Here is a 23,221-nt window from a genome sequence, read left to right on the forward strand (position 1 = left end):
TCAATTCCACAGAATATTACAGTTCCTCAAGAACTTGATGGAGTTCCACGAGAGACTAATACCGAAACAAGAAAAAATCTTCACTCAAGCATAGCCAATTTTCTGTCACTAGAACTTTGCCTCTTTATTAAGGGTTCCAGGACTTTTTTTGTTAAACTAACAGGTTCTGCAGCCTGAAAAAGTTTGAAAAGCCCCAACCTCAACAACACAAACACACCCTTCCTCTACATACCGTGAGGATGTGGGGCTACTTTATAGGCATGCTTTATAGTTTACTTAATTATGTGATGTACTTCCAATATCTCCAAAAAACTAAGTGTTCTTATAGCAATATTAACACTATCAGTAATAATGGGTGGCTTGTGTGTGTGTTTAGTGAAGACTTTTACACTTCAGGATAATAGTCAGTGCACTGCGCATTCTCCCTAGCTGCACTGTCAATGGGATCATGGGCAGTAACTGGTCATCTTATGTTACAAGTTAATTTACTTCTACAAATAGCCATTGTTTCAAGCACAGAAGCTTTGGGCAGAACTATAAAAAAAAAAGATAGTCATAGAGGGAGGGGGCACGCTGAACTGTCACTGTAACATTATAGTAGGGGAACATTTAACTATTTAGCTATACAACAGTCCCAATCACAACTGCTTTCTCCCCTTGTTTAATATTCATAGTAGCTAAAAAGCTCTCATTAGCATCCCTGGGAGATTTCCACCTTTTGCAAAAAGCAAGAGCCAAGTGGGCACAGGGAGAAGAATTTCAATCAGAACTTGTTCAAGCCATAGTCATGGCCCTACTTGCACACACAGCTTGCATTTATTTTTTAAAAATCAGTTGCAAAGGCACAGCACTCACTGCAGAAACCTTCCTGTGAGAGAGACTAACCCTAGTCTATACTCCTCATTAGCCAAACACTTATAAATTAAATGTGCTGCCATCTGCATCAGATCCCATTTGTTCTCTTTCTACATCATTTGAAAATGCATAGAGCAGGATGGAAAGTTGCAAAACAGGTATTAGATGTATACTGTAGGGGTGTGCAAAATGTTTGAATTCAAACTATTTTAAATTTGAGAAAAGTATTGAATTCAAAACACTTGATTTGATCACTGTGAAAATATGTATCTTTGTGTGTATGTATGTAAATATAAATAGATTTATATAGTGGTGTGGTGTTCAACCCTGAGCTACATATATTCTCTTTTACTTATATAGCCCCCCATCTTAAGTATCATAATCCTGGGCATCTTACAAAAATAATAAAACAATAACAAGCATAAAGCCAACATAAAAAATTCCCAGCACCTCCCCAAAACCACACACCCCTCACATCCAACAGACAACTTTCCTGGGATCAGCCACACACTACCCCAATGCTTGTGGAAAAAGCTGGGTCTTCATGGCTTTTCAGAAGGCCAGGAGGTTAGGGGCCTGCTGGATCTCAGGTGGAAGGGCGTTCCAAAGGGCAGGGTTTGTTCTGAGAAGATGCACTGCCTCGGTCCCACTCGATAGCAACTTTTAAGGAAGGGACCTGGTGCTTGCCCACCCTATCAGCCCTGGTGGAGAGGGCAGATACGTTCAGGGAGAGGTGGTCTCACAAATAACCTGGTCTCATGTGATTCAGGGCTTTAAAGCACCTTGAATTGTACCTGGAAGAACTGGAAGCCAGTGCAGCTCACACAGCAGTGGTGTAACATGGGCAAACCATGGGGCATCCATAACTGTGTGCACCCATGCATTCTGCACTGGTTATTTTCAGATGGTCTTCAAGGTCAGCCCCATGTAGAGCACACTGCAGTAAAGTATGTTTTGAGCTTGCAAAACAATTGTTTCCAATTCAAAATGGTACTCATTCAAAAAGTTGCATGTTCCTATCATACTGTAAACTGCCCAGAGTCCCTTTTGGGAGAGGGGTGGTGATAAATTTGATAGATAGATAGATAGATAGATAGATAGATAGATAGATAGATAGATAGATAGATAGATAGATGTCTCAATTCAGTCAATTCCTTGATAAATTTGAAAATATATAAACAGGCGCCTCCTTTTCTTCTCCCCTCACAGAACAAGCTACAGTGTAAATTTTCTTAGTCTGTACAGGAATATGGAGATAACTTAATAAAGGAATGCAGAAGCCACTAAAGTAGCATAAAGAAGTTAATCCTGGGAAAGGAGAAAGTAGAAAGCAGAAAGTGTGAGAAAAAAACCTCAAAATATCTCCACCTTGATTCTGTTCAGTATTATGGGTGGCAAAGGGAAACTCAGGCAGGTTTTCAAGATTCTCTACAACCCTACAACAATAAAGTAGTGTTTCTATAATTCTTGTGGTGGCTCTTTCCTGACATGGCCTACCATGAGTCCCTCTTTTGAGGGAGATGGGTGGTTACAAAATGTGATAAATAAATAAATAAATAAAATGAAGAGCTGACATAATCAAACTGTAGCTTTACAGCTAGAAAGTAAGAGGAAACTATGACTTCATTTGAATAATGTAAAAAATTAAACCAGATGGGGGAGAAAATTGGTAAACATTGGAAGATTGTCTGAATGCAAGCACTATCTCCTTTCAAAGGAGGTTTTCATTTTAGAATCAAAGAACTGGCTGGAAAATAAAATTTCAAATTTATTAATGTTAACCAATTATACAAAGCTTTTTTTCCCCCCTTAAATGTCAAAATACCTTCGTCTTGCTGCATCTCCTATCTAGTATTTTACAACCATTTACTTGGATAATAAAGATTGCTGTCCATGTAAACACAAACATGAAAAGAAAATCATTTTATTTCAAATATGTTTTACTGGTCAAAAATGCCCAAATCCTTATGCATTCAAACATCCTATGCCTATCTTCTCCAAAACTTCAGAATATTGCTAATAAAAAAATATTAAGCAAAAGGATTTGCTTTCAAAGAGTGCCTTTTATTTATTTTTCTAGGCCATGTCGGTGAACAAAGATAAATTTGAGGAAATTTAGGAGAGAGAAGAGAGCAGTGGATTACAGTAGTTCAACTCAAGCTGTCATTAATAAATGGACATTCCTTTTATTGTATTACCAATTTCCTCTATAGCATCAAAAGGGCATAGGTTCAAATCCACTTTCTCTCAGCTTTCTGCCCTCAGTCCCTAGCACTCCATTAACAATATTTGTTCAGGGTCAGTTCACATTAGAAATTGACCCACTATATTTTTAAGCACTGCTGCTGTTACTAGTCGAGTCCTGCCCCGTCTAATATTCCCAGAATTCCAATTAAACCCTTAAGTACAGGAAGCCGAGAGAATGGCCTGGTTCCAAGCACCATAATAAATTTCAGAGATGCTTGTGGAGCGTGAAGGATCCAGGTGCCTCTCTTCAGTTCTCCAGTCCAGAACATGAGTACAATCATTAAGTCTATATCGGATTTACTGAGCTTGCAAATTGAATCCTGAAAAAGAGCATCTTCCCCAGTAAGCAAAATCCTTAATGATAGTAAATTGTCACAGAAGGGGTGAATGAGAAAACCATAGTTTAGCATCATCTTATCCAACACACCATTCCCCCAAATACATCATGAGTATAAAATTAAGCATTTTCAGCTTCAAGAACCTGCACTGTGTCTCTTCATAGCAGAAATGATAAATATTTCTGATTTGAGGACCACATTTCCTCAATAATAATCAGTTAAGGGGTGGGGCTGAAGCAAGTGATTAGTGGGGAATGAGTCAAGGACAGCTGAGGCCATCCAGACTTTCCCCTTGTTTCTTTTCTGATTTCCTTCTTCCATTTAGCACACTGCTGGAAAGGAGAGATCACTTTGAAATAGTAGAGAGCCATGTAATTCAAACCTTGGGCCACAATTCAGGACTATAACTCGCCTATTTTTGATTAAAAACAATAAGGGTTCAAACTATGGTTTCTGAAGTTGGCTGGTTGACACTAAGACCCTTCATCTTAAGCACAGCTCTGGATAAACAAACTTGACAGCTTCCAAACTTTTTCCCTAGGCTGCTCAGGAATAGGAAAAAGAGATAGAAGAGAAAGAATCTGAGGTTTGGTGTAGTGCATTAAGTTATGGTTCACTACAGCTTTCTCAACCTGCTGAATGGGCTCATTTGTCCATAACCTAAGGTATAATCCTAATCGCACTCAACATCTGTACAGATGTGGTCCATGACAAAAGCTGTGATTAAGGCAGAGGCCTTTAAATAGTATTTGCAGTTAGCTGAATTGATTCATCTGTGTAATCCAATGTGGGGTGAGGAAGCACAAAGCATAAGCACTACCACCTCCTTCTATTTCTCTGTCATCTCCTTCCTTCTTCCTGAAAGTATTTCTCCAGCCCTGGAATACCAGTTATGATAAGGAAACACTGTGCCTTGCAATGTGCAGGAAGCAAGCAGACCAACAATTAAGAAAATCTTTTTGGACTTGGGGAGGAGAATAAGATGGGGGGAGGGAAATAGCAGGAGGGAGGAAGCAGACAAAAGGGAAGAGGAACCTGGAAACACTTATAGGCCAACCAGCCAGCCTCTGGAAAGATAGAGAATTAGCTGTCAGAACAGAGCCTGAGAAATAGCTTTCACAGCAGTTTGCACGGTCATCTGAAACATGAATCATAAGTTTGCATGATATGTGAATGCTAATAACTTCTAACCCTTTCAGCTGGCATAGTTCAACGTATGTGGAAAGATACAGGTGAACGTGATATTTAAGTATGGGTATCAGTAATAGCACTGAGTTCTTCTTATGAATATTATAAAAGACTATTGCAGATTTGTTTTCCAACAGAATGGCAAGAGTGGGTACATAACCTACAGAATCCACACATACCATCTCCAGTATTAAGGCAAGCTGATGTATGTATATAATCACAGTACCTGATTCATGTCAATATAAAAATGTATATATTATATTAAGATGCACCAAGTTTGTTCACCCTAGTCTATGCAGTGTAGTAGTTAGGGTGATGGACTAGGATTTGGAAGATCCAATTCAAGTCCACCCTCAAGCCAGGAAAAACTCCAAATGACTTTGGACCAGTGAGTTTCTCTTAGCTCAACCTACTTCAAAGGGCTGTTGTTGTTGGGATAAAATAAAGGTAGATCCCCATATAAATGATCTTGAGTGCCTTGAGGAAAGGCAGGACTCCATACCAAAGAAAGAACATTAGCCCTCAAATGCATAGCAAATGCATATGTTAGGGAAGCACAGATCTAGAAATAAAAACAGATTCTTTTACTGTTGCTTTTAAGTCACAAAATAATGTGGAAGTTTGACAAAATAAACTAACAATCATGTGATATTGACAAATCACATATAGACTCATTTATACATTCTTCATTCTGCTTTTCCCCCGATCATTTCTTAGCAACAAATACTCATTTTCACCTACTTCACTATCCTCCTGTAGCAGGAAATTTAAAGATGATTTATTTCATCTTTAAATTGTTGACCTGGTAACATTAAGTATTGGCCAGATAGAGACAATTATTTTTTTTTTAAATTCAGTTTCTGAATGCTAATTAATGTAACAAGGCAATATAGAAGGAAACTAGAATAAAACAGATTTTTTTAGCAACACGATAACAGGAGTGATATTACCATGAATTACTCTAGTTAAAATAAATCAATGAAGAAAAATAAAATTGTCTATTCTCAGAAAAAAAATATGATAGAAAACAGTTTGGGTAGGCCCAAAGCTTAGAAATAAATGGTAATGGTATTTTCTGAAGAATGAAGGAACATGAGAGTTGGAAAGTCTGTTCTGGCAAATAGCAAATGTGAGAACCAGTCCTTCTGTGGAACCCCCATGAAACATTTAAGGAAAATATATGCAAATATAAACTTATTTATACAACAGGTTTTCTTTTTTCTCTATTCCCTAAAGCCCCCAGTGTGCCATCAAAACTGTCTTTTAGTTATAGGAGATCCTCTCAAGGAAATTTTGAATGCACACAGGCACCTCCATTTTCCATGATCATTAACTCTTTCCGCTTATAGAAATATTGTATCAGAATCTGCCCATAGGATCTCTGCAGTATACCATTTATGGCAACAAAATACTGCAATTAAGTTAACATGTTTTGTCATGAACTGAAAAAAAAATTATCATTTTAGGACAAATTTTTCTCTAGCATATATTAAAGAAGAGACATACAGAGGGCAAAGTTTGCATCCTCAAGTGTGTGTGTGTATGTGTGCTCGCACAAGATTGACATCATCCTTTCACAATGAAAGAATGTTGTATGAACAGCTGGTACACAGTTTATGTATCTTCCATATCAGCAGATAATATCAAAGTTCAACTTTTAAATGCCTACTAAGTAAATTAAAGAAAAGGAACATCCTTAGAAAGATTATATTTATAATGCAAACTCATATTTAGCATACTACAACTATTTTCAACATAATGCTCAGCATTTAAATAACTCCAAGTTATTTTAGCACACAAAGTCAGTTTTTACCTTAGGTGTCAATTTCTCTGGAGTAGAACAATGTTTTATTACAAATACTGGGTATTCTTATATTTGTTTTAAGCCAAAATAATTTCAGGGTATCCCATATAACTGTGCACTTGTTCATGTCAGTTGCTGGACTCCAATCTTGTGAATTTTACTACTTCCACTACTTCCAGCTGTTGATCATGAGCTGGTGTAGCACAGCTAGAATAGAAATCTCTCAAAATCTCAGCATCCCTGTGCAGAAATAATGGCAGTCAAGAATCACTGAGGCCCCAGATTAAGCCAATGCTTTATGGTATAATATTAATGCTGCTTACTATCAACAATTTCAAGTAGCAGTGCATCCTTTTACAAGTTTCATGCCACCATGAGCACCACTTTGCTCTCAGGTTTCCACAGCTTTGCAATCATTACAGAAAAGTAATATGCAACCCGAACTGAGTTTTAACCAATTCAGGGCAGATAGTTCTATCTTACTATATCAAGAGGGATTGCACATTTTTTTCTCAAAAGGTATAATGTAATGAAATCCATAAGTATCACACAATTCATAACCTAATGATTTCTAGTTTTCAAGCAACTCCAAAAAATACTGTGAAAACATCATCACCTAAGAACATATTTTCCTATTTTCTTGTTCACTCTTCTCCTCCTCACTCTGAATGTACTCTCTACCTCATTTTATCTTATTGTCCTTCCTATCCTTTTACTATCTAGAATAGACAAACACTGCCCCCTTACTCTCTTAGCATCTGCCATAGGAGAAATCCAAAAACTGCAGTTGAAATGTGTAAGATTGGAATAATTTAACTATCATACAATTTGTATAAAGACATGGTTCATAAACCAGGCGTCCAAAATGCATCAAGATTTTGATGTCACATAAACTAATTCATAATGGCATTTATCTGAATGTCAAATGGGACTAAACATAAAGGCTCTATAGAGTGGCATTCAAAATCACCTTTGCAGCCTTCATAAATGTCTCAAAGAGTTGCTGAATATTTCAACATATTTTGCAATCACTACATGGTCTAAGCTGTATATTTCCACTGTCTAGAACTGTCAGTCATTTAATGCCTGGTTTCTAAGCAATTAGTCAATTTTTGTTGTTTATTCGTTCAGTTGCTTCTGACTCTTCGTGACTTCATGGACCAGCCCATGCCAGAGCTTCCTGTTGGTCGTCAACACCCCCAGCTCCCCCAGGGACGAGTCCGTCACCTCTAGAATATCATCCATCCACCTTTCCCTTGGTCAGCCCCTCTTCCTTTTGTCCTCCACTCTCCCTAGCATCAGCATCTTCTCCAGGGTGTCCTGTCTTCTCATTATGTGGCCAAAGTATTTCAGTTTTGCCTTTAATATCATTCCCTCAAGTGAGCAGTCTGGCTTGATTTCCTGGAGGATGGACTGGTTTGATCTTCTGGCAGTCCAAGGCACTCTCAGAATTTTCCTCCAACACCACAGTTCAAAAGCATCGATCTTCCTTCTCTCAGTCTTCCTTATGGTCCAGCTCTTGCAGTCATATGTTACTACTGGGAATACCATTGCTCTAACTATGTGGGCCTTTGTTGTCAGTGTGATGTCTCTGCTCTTAACTATTTTATAGAGATTTTAATTAGTCAATTAACCACTTACATTTAGGGGAAATAATTATATAGTATAAAATTTCATATAAGCTGGCTTGTTGAAGTCTCTGAAAACATATCTGCAGTTTCTCTTCTTAGTATCACTTATAGTTCTGAACAACTGCAGAACTTTACATCTAGTTCAGAAACTAAAGCGATTGTGTATACCTGTTTAAAATTTGCCACACATGCTACCTTTCTCACCATGACTGCCACCACAATCTGTCCAAGACCACTGCCCCCAACAATTTTAGATTAAACAGAAGAGTTGAAAAACCATGCATACAAAAGTATATTGCTTGCACAGTACCTGATTCATGTCAATATATTATGTTGCAATACAGATGTAAATTAAATTTGCAGTTACAACTTTTGTTAATCACCGGTACAGAAAGTGTCCTTCCCATTGACACATTAGCCCACATCCTGACCCTAACTTTCGTGTACGGCAAGAAGCCCAGAGCACCACCATCTTGTTGCAAATTTGTTCCTTTGGATCTGACCTACAATGTTGGGATCGCTATCTAGTTCCTTGGAGAACTCCTTTTCTGGAGTTCTTCAAGCAAAGAAAAATGTAGGATCAAAATGAGACAACTAAGCTTGCCACTTCTTTACGTTTCAAATGCTCAGTCTTTCGTTTTTAACGGTAGAGAAGAAGAAAGGTTCCCAAGTCATTTTCTGACTCTTTGGGGGATGCTGCTTTTGCAACGTTGTCTCGGCAGACTATAAAGCAGGGTGGTTTGCCATTGCCTTTCCCAGTTGTAATTACCTTTCCCCCAGCAAGCTGGGTACTCATTTTACCAACCTCAGAAGGATGTAAGGCTGAGTCAACCTGAGCTGGCTACCTGAGAAACCAACTGCTGGGATCGAACTCAGGTTGTGGGGAGAGTTTCGGTTGCAATACTGCCTGCCTACCACACGAGGCTCATTTTAACAGTAGAGGTTAAGATTATTGTGATTTCAAGTAAATCTGTAGGTATAAATAAAAAAAACTATCCTGTTCTTAACAAATGTGTTCTAGTATACAAGTCCTAATGATCAAATGTCAGTGTATATGCTAGGTGTGTGATTCTGGATATAAAAAGTTAAAACAGATATAAAGTATAGAAAATACCATTTAGTTTAACTATTGCATACTTATTACCACAGTATGCTTATAGATCCTAACACATTCAGCTTCAATGTTAAATATTTTATAAAAATCTCTTCTTTTTGTTGCCAGCCTTTACTTCCACAGACTATTTTTAGTTACTAAGCTTTAAATGCTTGAATATTAAATGCCTGTGGATCATTCAATAATGGGTTTTTTTTTATTTATCTCAACTGCTGCTGTATTGCTTCACTATCAGCTGAGTCACACATATACACACAGATAAAGTCAGTAGAGTAAAATATGTCACAGTACATCAGGAATTATTTGTATACAAATTACAAGTCTTCCAAAAGATGGAACTTGGTTAATTTAATTCTAAATATTCAGTTTCTAAGTATGATTCTTGGGTGATCAAACCAATTTCATAGGTTCTAAGTTCAAATGATATGTAATGGCAGCATGGTCACTTTGATAAATTTGGCATAGAAAATAAGTGTAGGATAGAACAAAAGTGTCCAAGAGGATGCTTGTAGGTACATGGCAAATTAAAATTTGGTAGTATCTTTTTTCCAAGATGGCGGCACCTTGTTCAGCTGTGGCTGCATTGGCTCTCAATGGTATTGGTGCTGAGCAGAAAGGTAGTTTAGTGGCTAGGCAGCAAGGGAGTGTAGTTAGATTGATATACAACCGGCAACATATATTGGAGTTGCAGAAGTCCTGCAGACATCCTGCTGTTTTGGGGAGGCTATGTGGCCTTGGGCTGCTGCGCCGGCAAGGTCTGGAGACTTACAAGGTGGCAGGGCCTCTTACTAGTACTGGCTGTTTTTGGAGGAGGAGGACGAGGACGAGGACGAGGCAGAGGCGGTATGACAGAAAGTAAAGGCAGAGGAGCCGGGGAGGACTGACGGCAAGGCTGAAGGCTAATCCACATAGAACACCGCTTCCATCCATCTTGTTTAGTAATGTCTGCTCTTTGGAGACCAAAATGGATTGTCTGAGGTTGGATTTTGCAGCAAGGTGTGAGGTGAGAGACTGTTGTGTTGTAGTTCTGACAGAGACATGGCTGAGGTCATCTGTTCCTGAGGACGCAGTCAGCGTGGAGGGGCTGACAATGTACCTACAGGGTAGGAGCCACGCTCTCAGTGGGAAAACTCAAGGTGGTGGTATATGCATTTATAATAACAGCAGATGGTGTACCAACTGATATTTATTAGGGATAAAGATTAGAGGAGTGGAATGGTTCAAGAATAATGTATATATTACATACTATAGTAATTATGGTATACTTATTTTATTGCTCGAGCCAACTGCAACAAAATTTCATTTTAATGTACACTTTGGTATATAGTGGAATGACAATAAAAGTTTATCCTATCCTATCCTATCTAATGGAAGCTTTTTCATTTTCAGACACAGAACTACAAGACTGAAAAGGTTTTAAAAATCATTTTTAAAATGATTTAAATGATTTATAAGCTCCATCCTAGGATCGTCAAATATATTATCATATGAAAAACTACCATTTCAGAGTTTATGGGACTGTGTAACAATATGTATCAGTACAAATCCACCAAAGTAATCCAGCTTATAATATGCTACAAGTAGATAATTAGGAGCCCCACATAAAGTCGCCAGTCTAGCAAATCTTTCTAAGTAACTTGGGCAAGAGAAACAAAATAAAACAAAACTTTAAAGATTACTAATCTTTTTGAACAGGCTAAAATTCCTTACTGAACTGAATTATTTATTTATTTAGAATATTTAAATGGCCACCCAACTCAGTGTGACTCCTGATTATCATTATTGTACAAATTCACTGTTGTTCCATTTCAATTGTAAAAACGAATTCTGTATATTCAGACATTCTTGTGTCAGAATGTTAGTGTAATGGTTGCCTATTCTAAAACACTATCAGACTCATAAGCAGGAATTCAAAGATATCTGATTTATTAAAGAATAGTGTGCAGGATCACCAAGAAAGCTGAGAATGATAAAAGCGCACCAAATACAAACTAAAAACCCTCGGTGCGAATGAAATCCCTCCCCCCGTAGAATCTTCCCAAGTTCACAATCCCAGGTGCTCCTAACGGTTTCTGATGGTCTGCGGGAAAAGTCCTTGAACAAAGAACATAACCCAAACACATTCCATTGTAATGAATACAGATACAGAGCTTGGTACAAGGTTTCACAGCAGCTCCCTCCCAAACAGAAACGCGCGTCAGCGCCATGGCATGTGAAATGTTACGATGTATACTGTACATTGAAACAGTGAACATGACATACTGCCCCCCCAAAAGAAAGAAAACACTAAGCAGCAGGCTTCAAAGGGTAAGCAAGGTGGAAACGGCGAACTAAATCAGGAGCATTAACATGGCGGGCAGACACCCATTCAGGATGAGAAAAGTGTTTCCATCAGACCAGATACTGCAGGGTGCCCCAAAGCTTGTGAGAATCAACGACCTCCTTGACCTCAAAGTGCTGTTGGCCGTCAATCATGATTGGAGCAGGAGGGGGAGGTTGAGGATGCCAGCAGGAGGAGTGGTGCACAGGCTTGAGCAAGCTGCAATGGAAAACAGGGTGCAAGCGTTTCAAATTGTGAGGCAGGTCCAATTTAACAGTAACTAGATTGATAAGAGCAACAATAGGGAAAGGACCAATGAATTTTGGAGCAAGTTTTTTAGAGGGTTGTGGTGACTTGATAAATTTGGTAGATAGATACACCTGATCTCCAACCTTGAAGTCGTGTTGTAAGGAACGATGCTTATCGGATTGGAACTTGTAAGCAGCCTGGGCATCAGCCAAAGCTTGTTGAATTACCAGCCAGGAATCAGACAGCTTAACAGCCCAGTCAGATGCAGAATATGTTTGGGAAGGGGGCTGTGGCAATTCAGGGATGGGAACAAAGTCGTGACCAGAAACCACACAAAAAGGGGTTTGTCTGGTACTTTGGTGGACAGCATTGTTGTAAGCCACTTCAGCAAAAGATAATAACTCCACCCAATCATCCTGATGGTAGTTAATGTATGCTCTAAGAAACTGTTCAAGAGTGGAGTTTAAAATCTCAGTAGAACCGTCAGTCTCAGGATGGGAAGACGTGGACAGTGCTTGTTTGGTGACAATCAAATTGAAAAATGATTTCCAAAACTGGGAAGTAAGCTGTGTCCCGCGGTCACTGACCAAATGGGAGGGGCTACTGTGGAGGCAGTAGATGTGGTAGAGAAATAGGCGTGCCAATTGCGGGGCTGATGGGATGGATGCACATGGAATGAAATGTGCTTGTTTGGAGAAAAAGTATTTTACAACCCAAATTACAGTTTTCTTCTGACTGGGAGAAAGATCCACAATAAAATCCATAGAAATCTTGTCCCAGGGACGGGATGGGCTGGCCACTGGCTGTAGAAGCCCCTGTGGTTTCCCCCCTTTTCATTTTGACATGGCACAAACAGGACAGGAAGCAACATAGTCTTTTACATCACGTCTCAAGGTTGGCCACCAGAATTGACGGTGAACCAAATGCAAGGTTTTGACAAAACCAAAGTGTCCAGCAAGTTTATCATCATGGGAACACTGCAAAACATCAGCTCTTAAAGTTTCAGGCACATAAAGGCCGTGTTCCACCCACGCCAGACCGTTTTCAAAAGAAACAGTGTCTCTATTAGCTAGCAACCAAGTGTCAGATTTCAGCGCCTGGAGAAAGTCCTTCTGTAACTGACAAGGAACTTGCACTTTCCGCTTCCCAGACTGGGCTGGGGGCGGGGTTCTCTGCGCATGGGTCTGGCTCCGAGTGACAGCAACCAAACCCAGTTGTGGTTCAGTGAGAACAGTCCCAACCACATCTGCCCCCTGGTCAAAATCCTGAGGTAAACATGACAAAGCATCGGCCAGAAAGTTTTTCTTTCCTGGGATAGATTTTAACTGGAAGTTGAAACGACTGAAAAACTGAGCCCAGCAAATTTGTTTAGAACTGAGACACCGGGGGGTGCAGAGGGCTTCCAAATTCCTGTGATCGGTCCAAACCTCGAAAGGGCATTTAGCGCCGTCCAGGAAGTGATGCCAGGCTTCCAAAGCGGCTTTTACAGCAAACGCCTCCTTTTCCCAAACATGCCAACAGAGCTCGGTTTCAGAAAATTTCCTGGACAGATAAGCGCAGGGTTTTAAGTGATTTTCAGAATCTCCCTGTAACAAAATAGCCCCAACTGAGGAGTCAGAAGCATCAACTTGGACCACAAAGGGGCGTTCGGGATCGGGGTGCTGTAGAATAGGCTCAGCAGTGAAAATGGATTTCAGTTTTTCAAACGCTGCCTGGCATTCAGGCGTCCAATTCAGCACTGCTCCAGGATGTTTTACCTTGTGTGTCTCCCCCAAGCCCTTGGTACAGAGTAAATCAGTGAGGGGCAAGGCAATCTCAGCAAACCCCTGGATAAATTGGCAATAATAATTACTGAACCCGAGGAAACTTTGCAATTGCCTCTGGGTGTGGAGATGTTCCCAACTTAAAATCGCCTGAATTTTTGCAGGGTCCATTTCAATTCCCTTGTCAGGCACCCGATAGCCCAGATAGTCAAGTTGGGTCTTGTGGAATTCACATTTGGAAAGTTTGGCATAGAGTTTGGCATCTCTAAGCTTGTGTAACACCTGTTTGAGGAGGCGTTTGTGTTCCTCCTCGGTTTCAGTGTAAATGAGAACATCATCTAAGTAAACCAGGACCCCTTTAAACAAATGAGCATGTAAAACTTCATTAATCAACTGCATGAAGACCCCGGGTGCCCCTGCTAACCCAAAAGGAAGGACTTTGTACTGAAATGAAACCAGTGGGCAATTAAAAGCAGTTTTCCACTCATCCCCAGCTCATATGCGGATGCAGAAATAGGCTTCGCGAAGATCAAGCTTGGAGAAAATCTTGCCCTTTGACAAATGAGCTAACATGTCCTTCATGAGCGGAAGAGGGTACTTGTTGAGAATTGAGACAGAATTTAACCCTCAATAGTCCGTACAGAGTTGAAGCGTGCCATCTTTCTTTTCCCGGAATAGCACAGGGGCCCCAACTGGGGAATTAGCAGGTTCAATAAATCCCCTTGACAGATTTTTATCAATGAAGTCCTGTAATGCCTCAAGCTCCTTCTGAGTCATTGGGTAAATTTTTGGCTTGGGCAATTGAGCATTGGGAACCAACTCTATTGCGCAGTCAGTTTTCCGGTGGGGGGGTACCTGATCTGCTTCCATTTCCCCAAATATGTCTGCAAAGTCTTGGTATCGATCGAGCAAGCCTTCTAAATGTGCCAAGGTAGGGCGCGGCAAGGCGATCGCAGCCCTTCCAACCCCCGCACGTGCAGCTCTCTCTGCTGCAGGAGCTTGGTAAAATCCATCTTTAAAAGTCACAGTTCTGTGTTCCCAGTTTATATATGGGCTTCGATAGGTCAACCAGGGGATCCTCAGAATTACCAAGGGATTGCCAACAGGTGCTACAACGAATTTCAAAGTCTCACAGTGGCTACCCATTTGCATTGCGACAGTTCCAGTGAAATGGGTTGCTGCCCCCCCTGCCGTTGAACCATCCAACTGAGTGAAGATCAAAGGCTGCTGGAGGGGAAAGCTAGGCAAGTCCAAAGCAGCAACCAAATCAGGGTGAATTAAACACCTGGAACACCCAGAGTCAACCAAAGCCCAGACCTCTGCAGTTTTCGTGTGGGAGCCTAATTTCACTTTTACTCCTAAAGTGGGACAGTCAGCACTCACCATAGCATCTTCGCGCCCATCCTCCTCCACCTGCCCGCAGGTGCTCTTCATGGCAGGTGGCTGGCGTTTCCCGCCAGTTCCTTAGAGTCGTCTTCAGTCTCTCCCGAGAAGTAAAATATTTCCTCAGCGTCGGCTGCACCCTTGGCTGCTGTCATCCGCTGCGAGGGGGGGGCGATTTAGCCGGCGGCTTCCCCACTCGATCCCCAGCCTTGGCTTTCGGGAATCAGCTGCTCGATACTGTTCCTTTCCGCATCGGAGACACTGACCCCTCGCATAGCACCTATCTCTCTCCTCATCCCAGGCTCTATAGCTTGGCTGGGCAGCAGTCGCAGCACTTTGGGGTCCCCTCATGGTGGCGGGTGGTCTTTCAGATCTTCTAGTGTGCATGAAGGTATGCTGAGCATGCTCAGCCTTGCCTGCCAGACAGATCCATTCGTACAATGACTCTGGGTCGTCTCTACACAACGCCCACCATAGGACATCCCAGTTGAGTGCTTCTTTAAACTGTTCTATTAAGGTTGACTGAGACCAGTCGGGGATTTTCCCAGCTAGAGCCTTAAACTCTAGGGCGTAATCAGCTATGGACATTTGGCCCTGGGTAAGATCCTTCAGCACCTGCTTAGCTCTTGCCTTGGCCAGAGGATCCTCAAAATGCAGCTTTAATGCCCACATGAATTCATCAAAATGATCAAGTGCAGGGGAGTCAGCATCACTTAATTGAACATACCAGTCAGCTGCTCAACCCTTCAACTTGGTGGCAATGGCAGTTATCTTAGCCTCTTCGGAAGGGAAGTATGCTCCAAACTGCCTCATGTAACTTTTAGCATTAGTTAAAAAGAAAGATAACTTTGTTGGATCCCCACCAAACTTGACAGGAAAGTCTCTCACCCCCACTCCAGTTGGAGCGGAATCGGCAGCTACTTGAGTGGTTGGGCCCCAGGTTACATTAGCTTTCCCTCTTCGGGGTGGGGACACTGGTGATCGAGCCCTGTGGGGTGGAGATTCATCCTGGAGCCGTCTCTGGCCCCGCTCCGCCGGCAGCCCAGATGGGAGGATGGGGGATGGTTGCAGGAAGCTGGGGTCTCCTCCACATCTCCCCTGCTCCTCCAGTGATAGAGACAGGTTTCTTAACATATACTCTATCGATTCTATTTTGGCTTCCACCACTCTTAGTCTCTCAGGGGTTTGAGAGTCCTCTCTCCATCGCGTGTTCGGCTTTCTCTCTGTGGACACCGTAGTAGATTCTTTGTCTGGGGTTAGCGGGAACCAATACTTCCAGGACGCCCAGGACGTCCCTGGCTGGGGGTCTCCCACTTCATCCCAGGTGATCAACTCTGCAAGCAATTCGCTGGGTGCCGGTTGCTCTGGTTCTCTCCCATCGTCAAATTCCTCCACCTCAGGACTGGAACTCGACTCATCCTTCATCCCTGAAGGTTCTGGGTGAGGCTCAGTTCTCCGCTCTTGACCGTCAACTCAGGCATCAAGCTAGCCGTCTCCTCAAGTCCCCAGTCATGAGCTTGGACTCGGCCATCGTTAACTATTTTCCCTCACAAGAAACTAACCTTGGTAGGAGCTAATGGTACAACTTTGGTGATTCTCAGCTTTATGTAATGGTTGCCTATTCTAAAACACTATCAGACTCATAAGCAGGAATTCAAAGATATCTGATTTATTAAAGAATAGTGTGCAGGATCACAAAGAAAGCTGAGAATGATAAAAGTGCACCAAATGCAAACTAAAAACCCTCGGTGCAAATGAGATCCCTCCCCCCATAGAATCTTCCCAAGTTCACAATCCCAGGTGCTCCAAACGGCTTCTGATGGTCTGCGGGAAAAGTCCTTGAACAGAGAACATAACCCAAACACATTCCACTGTAATGAACACAGATACAGAGCTTGGTACAAGGTTTCACAGCAGCTCCCTCCCAAACAGAAATGTGCGTCAGCGCCATGGCATGTGAAATGTTACGATGTATACTGTACATTGAAACAGTGAACATGACAGTTAGATATACTGGAAACATGCTCCATGTTCTCTATGCAAGGGCACAAGGCTCAACCTTCTGTAAAAATTATTAATAATACTCAGCTGTCACCCCAATTTTAACCTATCTCTATTAACCTATGCATAACTTCTAAAATAGAACCAACAGTGATTGAGCATTCTATCTGTATAAACATCTGCTTCTTCACCGTCACCACAAAGGCTAGCCATCAACCAAAGGAAGATCACATGATACACCAGAAGGATTCTCATTTTAACCCCATCACTTGTGAACAAATTTTCTGAAAAACAATTTAATATTAATTATACGCATACCATAAATAAATAAATAACTGCATCTCATATCATTCAATACATTAATCCATTCTAGCTTTTACAACCATATTTGCTACAAAAAGCTGTATCTTCTCTCCACTAATATATGAAATGAAATGGACTTTTTCAGCACAGTATTATTCTGGCAAGGAAATCATTTTTCTTCAACAAGGAAAACATTCATTTCTTCCTGGACAGAACTGATTTTTTAAAATAAGCTGCAGTGGAGATTGTACTGAACTATTTTTTTCATTTTACTGGAAGGTCCCATGTCTGTCCAATGTCTTGCCTGGAACAACTGAAACAATATTTGTAAAAAAATATACAGATCATCTCTTTCAAGATAAACAACTCAAATATAATAAGATGCAGGAGAGGGAAACAGTGCGTCATTTGCAATTTCAAGTTTTTCCATTTAACTCCGGCACTGATTGAATACACATCCAGGCTGCATATTCATCTTTCGCCAATATAAATTACGGGTTTGTATAGTCTAAGCCTCCAGGATAAACATACAATTTCTGAATCGCTCATATCCTAAACAAATATTTCATGCTTTTCTGAGCCACTATCTGCCCTGTTTACAAAGTTCCATGTCCCACTCTCATAGCCAACATATAACGTATCCATGTTCCACTGACTGTGTACTAATCAGTTTTACGAACGTTGGTCTCAGAAGCACTGGTTGTGCAAAGATGTTTATTGCAACGACAAATTCTTTGTAACTGTGCTCATCTTTTTATAGGGAAAAAAAATACTGAATTCTGCATTTACGCTAGCAAGCTCCCTATATGAGTGCCCCTTAAATCATATGGGAGGAACTTGAATGAGAAAACAAATGTCAAAGCAGCCAGAAAACTGGCCATCTCTTAGTTTCAAAAAAGTCAATGCTGCAGAATTAGACAACGCCACATTGGGAAAGTCAGAACCAGAACAGAAGGAAAAGGCTCAGTGGACAGCTCACACTTCCCTGGAGTTTCTCTGTTCTTTCCTCTATACCATCTGTTCACAAAAATCTAGACACAGTCAATTATTCTTGCCATTTTCTTTTATTAAAAAAAAGTAGTACCTGTTTTATATTATAATAGAGTTAATCTAAAGATGACCATCTCTCTGCCAACGAAGGGATACTTTTACAGTCACTTTCAGTCTGACCTCATAAATGTTTGCTCAGCAATAAGTTTGCCAAGCTCAATGCAGCTTAATCTCAAATAAACCTGAATTGAGAGCTTTGGCTTCTCTGGGAAGGCATATACCTTCTGGCTTCATCCACTGTCCAAGATCACATTTTATTGCACTACTTTTAGTTTGGTCAACTGACATTGGTTTCATTCATATATTACATTAAAGCATAAACCATAACATATAGACCACAATGGCTGGATTTACACATCATGATATTATATTTTAATAATTCTATTAAATTTGCATATAAACTTTTCTGAGAACATCAGTGTTGAACATATCATTATGATTTTAAAATCGCTAATAAAATTAACCTGACAATCAGAGTAGACAACAGGAAACTCCTTCACAATACTGTGGTCCATTATAAAAAAATTAAAAGATATGAGCACACTCATGTATTTCTTATGAGAAAAACTTACATCAGGAAAAATGGGTAGTCATTTTTTTTTCTTTTGTGGTAGAAAAAACTTTCTAAACATAAACATTCTACACAAAATATGATACAATTTCCATCAATGCTTTTCTTCATGATTTATCTCAGAAAGTTTAGCTCAGAGATTTGTGTCTTTGGAACCACACATTCCAGCAATATTATTTAAAAGCATGCACGTGTGCTTTTAAATAATAGTTCATTTTTAACATCTGAACATAATATGCTAATTCTTCTGAAGTTCCAGAACAATTGTCTCCAATTTGTTTAGGACTAACAACTCTCATTACCAGACACATCTGGAGAACACTAGCTTGGGAAAAGCTGCTCTGGAAAAATTATTCTGAGAAATTTAAAGTTGCCTGAATTCATCATCGGCAATTATTTTATCTTTGTCATCTATTCAGGCTGGGCCAACTTTAAGGAATAAACAGCTTCTGGAGTTGAAGCAAGCATCCTCCATATCAGAGTTTACAGACTGGGCTTCTAGAGTTTTATTATTGTATTAACTGAGCATATTTTTGTAAGTCATCCAAAGCCACTAGGATTGTGTGGTATAGAAAGTTGTAAGCAAAAGGGAACTTTCACAACATTTTGTTCAGTGATCAGCAGAGGAGCTGACACTTCAACTGTCATTTTGCATCTGATGGGAACAGAAACTGAATGAATTTACTAAAGATACCGAAAGCAGACAGTTCGAAACAATTACACTGTTAACTCATAAACATCTGAAAATTTTCTAGCAACCTATCGCCATTTTACTCACAAACAGCTAATCTGTTCTTTTTTCTTCTTCTTCCTTATTTAGACTGGTCCATAATAGCAGAGCTCTTTAGGGATTTGCAGACTATGCTATATCATTTGCTGCCATTTTTTTCACTCTGTCACTGCCTCCTCATAATTATAGTCCCCTCAACAGTATCTTTGGATGCTTTAAAGCATTGCCAGCTGGATTTGCACTTATACAAAGTTGTGAAAGGAACACAGGATGTTCCAATCTACTGAGTCATACCGTCAGTCTGCCTAGCTCAGTATTGTCTATACTGATAAACAGTAGCGTTCCCACTGTCAGGAAGTAAACTTTTCTAGAGTAACCAGGAGATGTCAAAGATTAAACTTGGGACCTTTGACATACAAAGCATGAACTACCACTGAGACCCAGTTCCTCTCATATGCACAACTTGTATTTGTCACAATTGGTGAGCAATGGAATTTCTTTTGGGAAATAATACTGGTCTTCCATCAAATATCACAAAATTCTTAACTTGCAAATAAAGCATGAATGGCTTAAAATCCTAAAGCTTAGCCATTTCTGTTCGTTAATAAAAGGGATGCTTGAACAAGGTTTAACTAAAATATCCAGGTATCAAGAACACAGGATGTATTTTCTAATCATGAATGTTCCACCAGAAACAGACAGTATGCTGAGAAACGACAGTGGGAGAGATTATTCATTTTGTATTCTTCCTTCGTAAATTTCCATGGTGGGCTGCATAAGGAAACCTGATTCTGGATTAAGTATATAGTATTTGTGATAGTAAATACACTTTATATATAGTCTTATATGTAAACCTTTTAATATTCTACTATAATTAAATTAAACATTCTCAGTGATTAATCATTTATTAATCTTTTGAAGATTAAAGCTTGCAAAACTGCAACATAGTACCCTATAGATCTTTTTTTTATTTATAGCACCTGTTAACTCTGATCATTAGCCATGTTGGATGGAACTGGTGAGAGTTACGATCCAAACTACCTGGTGCGCATTGTGCTACCTCCCTCAGCAAGCTATTTAGATCAGGGTGAACAATTATTATAAAAGAATAAAAGAATTATTCTTTCTGTTAGCCTTCTAACAAAACTTTAGAAACATTGTGGCCCAAAAAGGACACCAAACTGTTGTAGCAGTTTTCACAGCCAAGCAATATTAGAGTTCATAAAAATACTCTAATGTATTTTTAAAATACTCTTCTGAAGACCACAGCTTCACTAGTTAATTAATGTTTGTAATTCTATTTTCTTTATTTTGAAAATTTCTTCTGTGCATATGAAGTGAAGTTCATAGTATCTAGTAACAACTGTTAGCACAAAATATTACGTAACCTACAGCAGAAATAATTTTAATGTGTGACATTATAACAAAGGCTACCATCTTACTTACTTGTATTAAAATTACCACAATTTTATTATGTAGCCAAGAGACTTCATCACAACTTACAAAGCTTAAGAATCATCCTAAATATTAAACTATATGGAGGAAGCATATAAAAGCAAAATAGATTATATTGCTTCTCAACATGGCATCACCTAGCTGACCTTGACTGATGTTGGAAGCTAAGCAGGGTCAGTTGTATTTAGCACTTGGAAAGTGGGCTGCCTATAAATTCTAGGACTGTGGCTAAACTGAGAAGTCAGTATAAGATTTGATAAAAAGGCAATGGCAAACCACTTCCATAACACTGCCAAGAAAACTTCATGGATGTGGTCTCAATTGCATTCTTTCAGGAGCTTGACTCAAGTACATCTTTACCTTCTAATCTTCATACAAGTTCCATCTCATTTACCATTCCACTTCTAGGTTGTTTTATTTTTAGTAAGAAGGACAGTACCACGTTAAATGGAAACCAGCCTTTGGGGAAATTCATATTTTTCTTAACAGTCAGCAATGTCTCTAATCATATACATTGCTTTACAGATTCTGAATATGGGAAAATATTTTGATCTATTCAGCAATTTTCTTTAAGGCACATTTCACATGGTTTCTGTCTGATACAGAACAACCTTAGCTATGTCCAACTCCCACTGATTAATTTTGACCTGTTGCAAGTTATTGGCATACACATATTAAGCTATATAGGTCAAGGTTTTCTTTTCCTAATTACCTAGGCCAAAAAACAGATTGCAGCCCTGAAGGAAGCATATAAAGATTGGAAATGTCTCAAGGACAAAGTCCTATTATATAGGCATTTACAGCAGAGATGCCTCCTTCTAACAATTCCTGATGCAGACATTAAGATAGACTTTCCAAAATTTCAGTGGAACAGTTCAGGATGAGTTGGACTTCTCCATTTCTTTATTTTTAATTGCTAGGGTTCAGATTCACTTAATTGTCCTTAGTCTCCATTGAAATCAATGTTTCATCAACTTCAGTGGAACTTAATACAGTAATCCAACAGTCTGGATTGGACCCTTAGAAAATCAGATCACCCAGTTAATTCTGCAAGATAACAAAACCAACCTACCTACCACCACTTATAAAAGCAAATCTCTGCCACTAGAAACAACTAAATCATATTAAACTATAACAATACTGCTGCAGTTTGATTTGTAAACACAGATTATGAGGAAAGTGTTTGTAACAGTATATGGATGTCCTTCATGGATGTACTTAAAGATACTGGTGATCTTTTACAATTTACCATTTATTTGTTCTGCTATAAGTTGTTCAGGTCTGTGTTGTTTAGATTTTCCTTTCAACAATACAGTTGAATTTTAGAACCAATTTCTATTGATTCTTAGCTTGCTAAAGCAATGTGTCTAAATTTCCTTTGGTAAACTATTATGGTATCTACTACAATTTCACTAAGTCAAGCTGTGAAAAAATGATTGTAACTCTGAAAGATATTTATTTCCTTTTATTGTAGGGTTCCCAAAAACCTTGAACCAAAAAAACAGAGAAACAAACCACATCCGGCATCTCTTGCTGATTTAAATTGCCAAGTTCACCCACATATGAAGAATTTTTGTCTGACCCTACGAGTTACACTGTATAACCACTATGTTTTTCCATATAACCTCTGTTGGAGTCCAAAGAGTCACCACTTACTGATGTTCATGGTTTCTCAGGCTTTTCTGACCAAAAGACAAAGGTTAAGAGCTTTAACTGACAAAGTTTGAAAAGCTCCTTGATAAGGCATATATTGTACTATTCCAGTTATTCAATAGCCATATTAAATCTAACAAGATTAATATAAAAGATATGAATTATACCTTTTAAACCAAAAACAGCTTGCAACTATACAAAGTCATCTAGCATTTGATATTTGAAAAGCAAATTCACCAAGTAATATTTTGGAAATCCATATACAACTTTCTATCCTCTATCATGTTTCACGCATAGCACTGAGTGAAAATTAACTGAAATATTTAATAATACAGGCAGTCCTCACTTAACAACCACAATAGGAACCGGAAAACTGGTTGTTAAGCAGTGCAGTTGTTAAATGAGTCACCACATGACTGGACCTGATTTTACAACCATTTTTACAACAGTCATTAAACGAATCCCAGCAGTCACTAAGCGAATCCAGTGGACTTTTTTGACGGAAACTGGCAAAAAAGATCACAAATCGTGATCACGTGACCACAGGATGCTGTAACTGGTCGTAA

The 23,221-nt window shown here is 39.5% G+C and overlaps 1 protein-coding gene across 1 annotated transcript in view; it reads right to left on the reverse strand.

Annotated features, from left to right (window-relative positions):
- LDLRAD4 (low density lipoprotein receptor class A domain containing 4) overlaps positions 1-23,221 on the reverse strand; it is a 289,221-nt gene that overhangs the window by 172,231 nt on the left and 93,769 nt on the right. The window lies entirely within an intron of this gene.

The sequence above is a fragment of the Candoia aspera genome, chromosome 3 (assembly GCF_035149785.1).
Source record: "Candoia aspera isolate rCanAsp1 chromosome 3, rCanAsp1.hap2, whole genome shotgun sequence".
NCBI classification, from domain to species: domain Eukaryota; kingdom Metazoa; phylum Chordata; class Lepidosauria; order Squamata; family Boidae; genus Candoia; species Candoia aspera.